Raw genomic sequence first — 10,793 nt, 5'->3', positions numbered from 1 at the left:
TCTCTCTCTCTCAAATAAATAAATAAATAAAATCTTTGAAAAAAAGAAAGAGAAATTAACATGAGAAATGCTTTGAGGGTAGGAGATAGACTTCATCAATATCCTCATTTTTCAGAGGAGGGAATGGAGACCTGAAGATAGTAATTGCCCACGGTAACACAGACAGCAAACTCTACAGCACATTTCTCAAGAACATTCATAATTACTATGTTATGTTGATGGCCAACTCCTCCCATCCGCCTCGGCAGTTGAGAGATATCTTAAAGTACCCCCTGAAATCCCATTTGTAATGGATCTGCCTAGGCTTGAAGACCTGGTTTATAGTGTTTGCTGACTTCCATGGTATAAATACCCTCACCGTGCCCAATTTCAAGGCCAAGGGTGATGTCATGGAGTTCAGACCTGGGAGGAGTCACACCTGGCTCAGTCACACCACCACCCTGGGGATCCTGGGTAAAAGGTTGATCTGGACTTCTGAAAGCAAACAAAGCTCTTGGTCTCCTGGATCAACATTCAGAGACAAAGCTTCCTGTAGCATTTAGAGATGCAGTCAGGGTGAATAGGGTCAGAGGGGCAATCTCCTAGGTAGGCATGGGACTTGCTTGGTATAGTGCCAGAAGGTCCATAGCACTTAGAAGAGTTAACAGGTAATATCTGTACTTAATATATGGGAGATGATCAATAACAAATCATTATTAAGTTATTATTATGAGGTCATTATAACAACTTTGCATTTGCATGAAACCTTCCCATCAACTAGAATGGTGGAGCTTTAGAGTAGTCCAGCCTTCAAGATTAGCTAGAAAGATAATAGAACAGAATAGAATAGTTCCCTCCCTGATGAGTTGACAAAACTGAGGCACAGAGAAGTGACTTGACTTAAGTGCATGCAGCAGAGTCAGCCTGGAATCCGGGTCATCTGAACCAAGGCTTGGGAACTGCAAAGCCAACTTTCTGGAGGTCAGTTTGATCCAGATGAGGGCATGCAGCAAATCTGTGCACAGTTGAAGGGGGGATGGGCTAGATAAGACACCCCCACATGACAGAGGGAGCCCAGGGAGGTGACTGGTACCTAGGGAGGTGACTGGCACAAGGACTTCAAGGAGAGATGTAGTGGATGAGTCAGGCAGTGGCCGATCTAAGAAGCTGAGGTCCTGACAGGGGATACCAGTCCAGATTCCACCTATCTCAAATCTGAAAATCTAGAAAATCAAGTCTTAGGTGGAAGTCTAGAGGGAAATAGATAAATACCTGTGTTCTGATCTCTGCCCTTCAGTGCCCATGGCCCCTGAACACGGCTCCTCATCTCACAAGCAGAGAAGGAAGGTGGAGTGACTGCAAAGGTCATGGAATTTTGGAGGCAAAGACCTTTTGCAGGATTATGAGGAGCTTTTTAACCCAACGTGCACTCCCAGTCTTTCATTTCCTCCCTCCCATCTCCCATTGGAATCATATTAAGTTTATATTTTTTTAAATTTTTAAATGATTACAGACATATAGGAAGTTGGAAGAATGGTAGATAGGATAGTTCTGGGAATACTTCACCCAGCTTCCTCCAACGGTGACATCTCTATGTAATGAGTACAATCTCAAAAACAGAAAATCAGCCTGGGTACAATACTGTTACCTAGACTACAAACCTTGTTCAGTATTCGCCGGTTTTTATACCCACTCTCGCATGTTGTTGGGGAGAGGGGTGTAGTTCAATGCAGTTTGAACCTTCATCTAGATTCATATAACAACCACCAAATAAGATCCAAACCATTCCATCACTACAAAGAAACTCCCTCATGCTACCCTTTATAGACTCACCCCCTCAACCCCTGTCCCTGTTTCCTGGCAACCACCAATTTGTTCTCCATCTCCAGAGTTTTCTCTGTTTGTGTTATGCAAATGGAATCATACAGCATGCAATCTTTAGAGACTGGCTGTTTTCACTAAGCACAACACCCTTCCCCATGTTGTGACATGTTGAGTTGAATTGTGTCCCCATCAAATTCACATGTCGAAGTCCTAACCCCCAGTACCTCAGAATGTGATATTTTAAAATAGGGTCCCTGCAGATATAAAGAGTAGGTCAGACTAGAGTAGGGTGGGCCCCTAATCCATTAGAACTGGTGTCCTTATGAAAAGGAGAAATTGAGACATAGATACACACACAGGGAGAACACCATGAAGGATTGGAGTTGGGCTGTCACAAACCAAGGAACAGCCAGAAACTAGGAGACAGATAGGAACAGCTCCTTCCCTAGCACCTTCAGAAGAAGGGCCCTATGGACACCTTGATCTCAGACTTCCAGCCTCCAGAACTGTTAAGACTATAAATTTCTGTTGCTTAAGCTCCTTGGTCCTCAGAACTCTGTTACAGCAACCCAGGCAAACTAATACATTATATATCTCAAAAGTTTGTTCCTTTTCATTGCTGAGTAGCATTCTATGATATGGATATACAAGAGAGCATTTACCCACTGGAAGACATTTGGATTGTTTCTGGTCTTGGGCCATTATGAATAAAGCTGTCACCAATGTTCATGAACAGGTTTTGATCTAAACAGAACTTTTTAGTTTTCTGGGATAAATATCCAAGAGAGCAACTTCTGGGTTAAGGGGCATATGTATGTTTACTTGGCAAGACATTGCCAATTGTCCCATATGGTTAATTTTTATGATGCACAGACTCCCTCTAGCCTCTGATAAGCACTCTTTCCACTTTTAAAGGCTGCAAGGGACTCTTCGAAGGAACATGGAGGAGGGGGACGTTTGGAGTCATAGCTGGAAAACATGACAGAAACATGGTATTCTGCTAACTCAGCTAACTCATGCTGCTGACGATGGCAATATTCATTAACCAAAAAAGAACCACAGTCAAGCTTGGCTATCAGAATAAATTCAACAGACATTGATTCCATACTTACCATGGGTCAGGCACCAACCTGGAGGCTGGGAACCAGGAGAACAGGGATGGAGATCATCTCTCAAATCATCTCCATCTGAGTCAGACACATGTAGTACACAAAAAACCTTCATGCTACCTAGTGTGACCAGGAGGACAGGGACTCATGAGACAGGTAGAACCCAAAGCTGCCAATAAACTCCAACCAATAAGCATTGGGTCTGGAGTGGATGAAATGATCCTTCTCCCTTTTTAATTTCTTCTTACTTAGTATGTTATTGTCTGGAACATGAGTAGGCAGCTTGCAGAGAGGGCTGAGATGAAAACTTAATTGTAGGCAAACCAGCAAGTGAACATCAAGACTCAGAACCATCTTTTGATGACGGCTGGAGTATGGCAGTTGGATTAGTCACAAAAACAAGCAGTGTTTTATTGGATTATCTGGATCATCTGGTTGAACTCGTTCACTCAGGGATAGACCACCTATCATACTCCCAAAGCTTCTTTTGAGAGAATGCATTCGCCACACATCAGCTCTCCTTATGAATCCATCTGTTTTTTGGTTTTGGTTTTTATTTTTTTCCTTCCCTGCCCTTCAAAGGAAAAAAACCTGAAGAATTCAGGCTGGGCCTCGATTGAGTGCTACAGGCAAGTCCACAGCCTTCATTGTCGCTGCTCAATGGAGAGCTTTTAAGACCCATGTGAGAGCTGACTTTGCATGCAATCTAACCCACAAAATTCTTTTCAATAAAGTGAGAAGACCTTCCTTGCCCTGACCTTAGAAGAACTTTTATTGGCCTAAAACATCCAGTAAATGTTTTACCCCTTGTCTGTTGTAAGTTTTAGCTTGGGTACAGGATGATAGTTTTCCAGGATTGATGTTCTCCACCTTTCTAGTGACCACATGAGAGATGGCAAGCCCAGGGCTAAACCAAAGAGGAACCATCACTGCAATATTAGTCTGTAAAGACAAATCTCCAAAATCACAAACTAGATACAGAACAGAAAAGAGACTGCTAGCTCTCTGAAGATCCATTTCCTCTAAGCTTTCTCTGAACATGGGAGCCAGCTTAACTACATTTCCCAGACTGCCCTGCAGCTGTGTGTGGTCACATGACTGAGCACTGGCCAATGGCATGTGAGCAGAAATGACGTTTGTGACTTCCATGCCCCAACCTTAAAAGAAAAGAGTGTGCGCTCTTCTGTTTCTTTATCTTGCCTCTTGGAAATCTGACATACGAGGAGCCACTTTGGAGCATGCATGCAAGAACAATTCCTCGGGGATGGTGGAGGAGCAAGAAATCAAGATTCTGGGTCCTCACCTCTATGGAGCCATCTCATCAACCAACTTAATCTTCAGCAATCTTATGAAAGTGAAATTAATTTCCATCTTTCTTGCCGCTTCCAATGTTATTTGTATTCTGCTAACACATGGAATAAATCTGAGGAAGAAAGTCAGTCGAGGTACGAGATGGGAAGAATCAAGAGAACAGAGAAGCAGGCCTAAGGGTCTACAGTTGGAAAAGCATGTGCTGGAGACAGGCATGATCCAGTGTGCAGGCTGGCTCTCCAGTATCAAAGCCCGGAGCAGCACTCAACCCACATTTTTTGATAGCAAGTTCTCCCCTCACAGTCATGTCCACCGTGCAAATACGGCATCCTCTTCCTTACTTCCTGGCCTTGCACATGTTTTCCTTTGAGCCCAGAATCCCCACCTTCACCCCTACTATCCCCAAAACCTGGAAAAATTCTACTCATCTTTCAGATTTCTGTAGGAATCTTGGTTCCCCAGGGAGAGGCCTTCTCTAGGTGAGGCACCCCGCCCCTGTGCTTGCCTCAATGTCTCCCCTTTCTGTACCCAGGCCTTCTTATTTTTCTGGATTTCCCTCCAGCTGAGAATTTTAGGAGGGCAGAGCTCACGCCTAATTGTTGGCCGCTGTATCCCCAAGGCTAGCCCCAGGCTGCCCACAGGATACAAGAATCACTGAGTCAGAAAGCCAGAAGCAGGCTTTGGAAGGTGTAGGTCAAACAGCGGTTACCTGAGAACTAGGGAGGCCTTTAGCTGGAATCAAACACCCCTGGCAGGCCCTGCCTCCTGGGGGAGACCAAGCCCAGGGCCCCAATGCCTCCGTTGCCGGGGGAGCAATTAGGGGCCTCCTCTCTTCCAACGGGGTTTACTAACCACCTACAATCCCACAGTCCTTTCCACTGTCAGCTCCCCCTTGTTCAGGTGGTGGTGGCTGAGCTGTGTTCTTCTCTACTTCTTTCTCACTTTCCACTTTGGGTTTTATGTTTCCAAGTGTCATTCTGCGGCCGGGATCTGAGCACAGGTCTCTGGCCGCCCCTCTCCACGCTGTTTCTGCCCCGCACAGCGCACCTCCCTCAGGAGCTCCCATGACCAGGGAGCACCTGCGGTGCCAAATGAAAGCTCCACCTTGCCTCCAGTCGCTTCCTAGCTCGTTAAGGCCCAAAGCAGTTCCAGCCGGTTCCTCAAAAGCCACACAAATTATTCAAAACAACAACAATAGTGGGAGGAATAAAAGCAGCTAATTTGCAAAAAAAGAAATAAGGAAGGAAGGAGAAAGAAAGAATGAATGAGAGAAAGAAAGAGAAAGAAAGAAGAAAAGAAAGAAGAGAAAGAAAAGAAAAGAAAGAGAGAAAGGAAGGAAGGAAGGAAGAAAAAGAAAAAAGAAAAAGAAAAAGAAAAAGAAAATTCTCTGGCGCACACAAGCGGTCAGGTGTCTGCATGTCTCTGAGGAGTGCCTCACGTACAGGGTCAGGGGAGCAGGTGGAGGCGGCTCCCAGAACCCTGCCCGGTCTTCTCCAGACCAGGCTGCCTCCTGCAGCCCTAGCTTCTCCCAGGAGCAAGGTGACTGGTCCAGGCTGCCAGGTCACACGGGACCCAGTACTCACAAGGACCTGTACTTGGTTTAATCCTCCGCTGCCGTGGTGTTGAATTTTTCATGACTTTGGGACAAAAGCCCACCTTCCCATTAGCCCCCGGACCTGATTCGCACCGCAAAGCCAGGAGCTGGTGCCGCCCTTTGGTCTCCACTCCTGCGAATCACAGGCTGCCTCCCCACACACCAGGCTCGGGGATTCCCAGGATCTCTGGGACCTCCGATTCAGAACATTGAACCTGGAAAGGGTCCTGGGACAAGGTGAGGTAGGACAAAAGCCCAAGCTGGGTTCGAAACCCACCCTGCAACTGATTAGCCTTAAGCTAATTATCACCCACCTCTGAGCCTCTGTTTCCTTGTTTGTAAAATGAAGGAAGTAATACCTTACCTCCTAAAGTTGCTGGGAGCATCAAAGAAAGTCATTTATGAGAACAACGCACTTGGAAGAGACTGGGGCTTTAAATATTTGAGGTTGGAAAGCAGCCATTTTGGGAATGTCAGACAGTCTCTGTAGTTTATGAAGGGGAAAAATGAATTTGTCTTTGGAACAGACACTCCCTTTGTTTAAGAAAGGGCCACATCACGGAGCCTGTTTGGTCCTACCGGTAAGGCGAGTTCTCATCCTAATGTATACCATTTACAAATGTCAGTTGGAGACTCTCCAGATGAATCCCAAAGTTAGAAGTTCTTTTTCTGTAAAACTTGGAACTTCAGTGTCTAATGCTTGAAAAATCACTGTATATTCTTGGGAGATTAGTTTGTTTTTTTGACCAAAAATGAGCTCACAAGTGATCGAGTGCCAAGATCTACCCCCTCAAGAAGGGAGAGGCAGGCTTGGCGCCCAACACTGGGCCCAGCCTGTTGTGTTGCTCCTGTGGGACTTTCTAAACTGAAGGAGCCCAGACTTGGTGAAGCTAGAGAGGTCTGTGTTTATTGTGATGGAGTCTGACAGCAACCTGACAGATGGGAGTGGGCATTTCCTCCAGAGGTAATGAAGGTTCCCACTGTCAGGCTTCCTGGGAGTTGGGCTGAATCCTGCCAAAGGGATAAGGGGCGTGGGGCCTAGATGGGATGAAGCTCTTCCACTCCCTGAGAGTGGCCTGAACCCCTCAGCAGAAACATTCTCAGGGTACCTTTTGGGTCCTCTGGTCTCATGAAGGCCCAGTAGAAGCTACGCAAGGCCAAGCTTTGTCTTTTTGTTAAATTCTATTTTCCTCAAGCATTCAGGGATGCCCCGGTGGCTCATTGGTTAAGCATCTGCCTTCGACTCAGGTCATGATCCCAGGATCATGGGTCAGAGTCCCACACTGGGCTCCCTGCTCAGTGGGGAGCTGCTTCTTCCTCTGTCCCTTTCCCTTGCTCATGATCTCTTTCTCTCTGATAAATAAAATCTTCTTTAAAAACTTCAGTGAAATTACATTACCTCCATTAAAAAAAAATCATGTTGTACAACTTCCATATATACAATTTTCATTTGACAATCATAGTTCAATAAAGCTGGGAAGGTGTAAATATCATCTCCATTCTCTTTAAGCTATGCTTTCGGAACAGAAGGACGGAGCTCACATCCGTGCTGGGGATAAAGATACACAAGGCTGAGTGTCAACAGCCTGGAAAATAGGATGCTAAAAGGTGCCTAGCTGTGCTCAAAAGAAGCCATAATGCAGAACAAGGAGGCTGGGAAGGATGACAGCCCACCACCTGGGTAGACTTGTGGACCATACACACACTCCTCGGGGTTCCCAGAAATACCCTAGAAAACTTCCTTGAAGAACGGACTTCCTTTAGGTGACGAGCTGTGGGTTGGGATTGTCATTATGTGCACAGAGATGACTGAACAGGTCATTGGTTCAGTGTGGAGATGTCAAGGTCAGTGGGGGTCAAGGTCAACCTGTTTCCATATGTAAAATGATGTAATCTGATGCTTCATGACCTGCACAAAAATAATTAGTATTCTTTATAGTTGGGGAAAGTAAGACCCAGAAAGCTCAGCCAAGTTTTCCAAATATTCGTGACTTCTTTACCCGCTACATCTCCTTCCTAGAGAGCCTGTGATGGCCTCATCATGGGACCATGTTCCCTGATCACAGCTGATGGGACTGGGAGCTAACACCTGACCCAAACCAATCAGATTCTCTTTCCTCGTTTTTTAAGCAAACTGATTGTTGGTCTCTACTATGTCACTGAGCTGTGAGATGCTGAGCTGTCAAGTCTGGAATCATTGCCAAGGTCAGCCAAAGCCCTGGGCACATGAAGTGAGGAGGAGCAGTAAGTAGGCCTGGCAGGGGAATTCGTCTTCTGTGGGGGAGGTGAGCTGGGCAGGTGTCTGAGGACCGGTGGAAACAGGCTGCTCGAGGGGCCCGAGAGAGGTGGTGACTTCCCACTTGCTCTGCCGCCCCGCTCAGCATCCTGCAATGGGGTCCCAAGAGCTGCCCATGAATACCCACAATAGGACCCCTGCTTTCGATCTGACCTAAATCAGAGAAGCTTCCTTCCCCTGCAATCAGCAATCCCTGAGCCCAAGCCACCAGAGAGGAACCCAGCCTCATGCTTTCTCTAAGTCACCCCAACACCAGCTTCCTCCCTTAGAGGAAGGCAGATTTCCTTGGTACTTACCCAATCTGTTGAGGTATCTTATAGTGAGAATGTAATTTTTCTTACGTCCTCCCAGAGTCATGGATGGGACTCAATGCCCAGAAATAGCCTAAGTCTCTATCTGAAATTTCTAAATAGGGACAGTCACGTGACATCTGAACACCCATCAGCAGACACCCCGCCAAGGCAGTGGCGAAAGCCAGCTGAGGGACCAAAGGAGCCTTTGTCTGTAGCCTGGCAGGGCTCTGGCATCTGGACCAGGCGCTCAGGTTGGATCCTGGCATCAGGTGATTTCCACAGAACAGTGAGACTCCAGCCTCTGGTGGCCAAGTTCCCTGTGTTATTTCCCTGCTAGGAAACCAATAACAAATAACTTGGCAGGCGGAGACACTGGGGAACTTCCCACCATCGGTGAGAAACCTGGGAGCGTTCCGTATGGAGCTGTCCCTCCATCGGCCCGTCGTGTAGCTGCCATTTTGGGGGGACCCTCGGTAAAAAGATAAACCTCTTCAAAATAACAACAATAAAAGTAACTAGTAATACTAGTAATAGTAGTAATACTGAGCTTCTCAGCACCCCTACCAGGCCCTTCGTGTACATCCTCTCTCTTTTTTTAAAGATTGATTGATTGATTGATTTTTTAGAGAGAAAGCGCTCCATGGGAGGAACAGAGGGAGAGGAAGAGAGAGAGAGTCTCAAGCAGACTCTGCACAAGCTTGGAGCCTGATGCAGGGCTTGATCTCACCACCCTGAGACCATGACCTGAACCGAGAGCCAAATGCTTAACCGACTGAGCCACCCAGACGCCCCTGCATGCATTCCCTCCTGCTTCCCAAACCAGCACATGCACTAGGTAGTATGATTGCATTTTACAGATAAGCACGCAGAGTCTCCGAGACAGGATGTCACAGAGCTGGGAGTCCACTCCACTCTGCCACTCCTCAAAGCTAGCCTTTCTCTAGTTCCTAAAATTTGCTCGGGACAGTGTGTCTAAATGTCTTCATTTCCTCTGCATCAATAATCATACTATTATATGGATAAAGACACTGAAGCCGAGAAAGGCTAAATCATTTGCCCACGTGGAAGTAGAGGTGATATTTGAACTCGAGTCCACCCGGGGCCCCAAAGCAGAGGTTTTGCCCAGGGCCCCTTCTCAGCTCTCCTCCGAGCTCCTCTCTGGAAAGACCGGCTGTGGCCAGGTGGCTAAGGTCAGCCGAAATGCTCCGTGACAGGTTGAGGCCCTATCTGCCCCCATCCACCCAGCCTGGGCCTCTCCCCCTGCCCTCACCCGTGCCCCCCGTGGCACCTCCTCAGACCCCACCACTGCTGTGTCAGGTAGGCAGGTGACAGACCTGACACCCGCCTCCTGACGCTCAGACAGGTGTGCCCCATCAGCTCTAAGATCACACAGCTAGTAATTGGCAGAGCTGGGCCTTGAACGTGGGTTCCTCCCCCAGCACCGCACTGCCTCTTTAAGAGATTTGCAACAGGAGCCTCTGAAAACCCGAAAAGCCCTCCGGTGAAAAGAAATGAGGAGCAAAAAGGTAGAATTTGAAGCAGGATGACAGGCCACATGGGTGGAAATGCGCTCCTGCGTCCCAAACCCCCTGAGGTTGCTCGGCCACCGTCGGCGCCCTCGGGGGTCCTGAGGAAGGAAACCAGCCCTGTTTCCAGAAGTCGGTGACTGTGTCAAACCAGGCGCCTTTGTGATCGTGCAACAGCAACTCTGGGAAGCCTTGGTCGGATCTCGTTTACCACCTCCTGGAAGTGAAGAGGCGACATTTGGTCAGTGGGCCGTCTTCCTGGACACCCCCCCCCCGGGAGACCTGCCTGCGGGAGGGTTCCGGGGGTGTCCTCCTCCATCCCCGCCAGAAGGGCTGCGAGTGAAGTGGGGAGCAGCATCTTGGAGGCAGAAGGAGCTGAGCTGAGGCTCTGGAACTGGGACGCCGCCCCCCCCCCGGTGTTGGCTCTGAATCCAGGAAGGACACCGAGGTTTCGGCCCCCCCGCCCCCCAACCAGGGACCAGCCATCCATCGCACGCAGGCTGCCCAGGGATGGGCAGTCAAACGAGGCAGCTCCCTTTGACGGAGGACAATTTTTGGTTGTGAGCCTCCGGCAGTCCCCGCTGCCAGCCACTGGGTCAATAAGCACCCCAATTCTAAAGACGGACCCGGGGGGGTGTACCATAGCAGACACACAAACAGACCAGGGCCCGCTCCTACAGCCCAGCCCCAGCCCCCTAAAAGAGAAAGTGGCAAGAAAGCCCTGTGAGACATCACCCTCAGGAACAAAAAAAAAAAAAAAAAAAGAGTGAAAGAGACAGCTGCCCCCAAACTCTTGGTTTTCCAACAGCTGAAGTCGAAAGAGCAAGAAAGCAGGAGTCCCCTGAATCTGGGATGGCTTTG

The sequence above is a fragment of the Mustela erminea genome, chromosome 14 (genome assembly GCF_009829155.1).
Source record: "Mustela erminea isolate mMusErm1 chromosome 14, mMusErm1.Pri, whole genome shotgun sequence".
NCBI classification, from domain to species: Eukaryota; Metazoa; Chordata; class Mammalia; order Carnivora; family Mustelidae; genus Mustela; species Mustela erminea.
The sequence above is the reverse complement of the archived record's forward strand: the minus strand, read 5'-3'. Positions refer to the sequence as shown.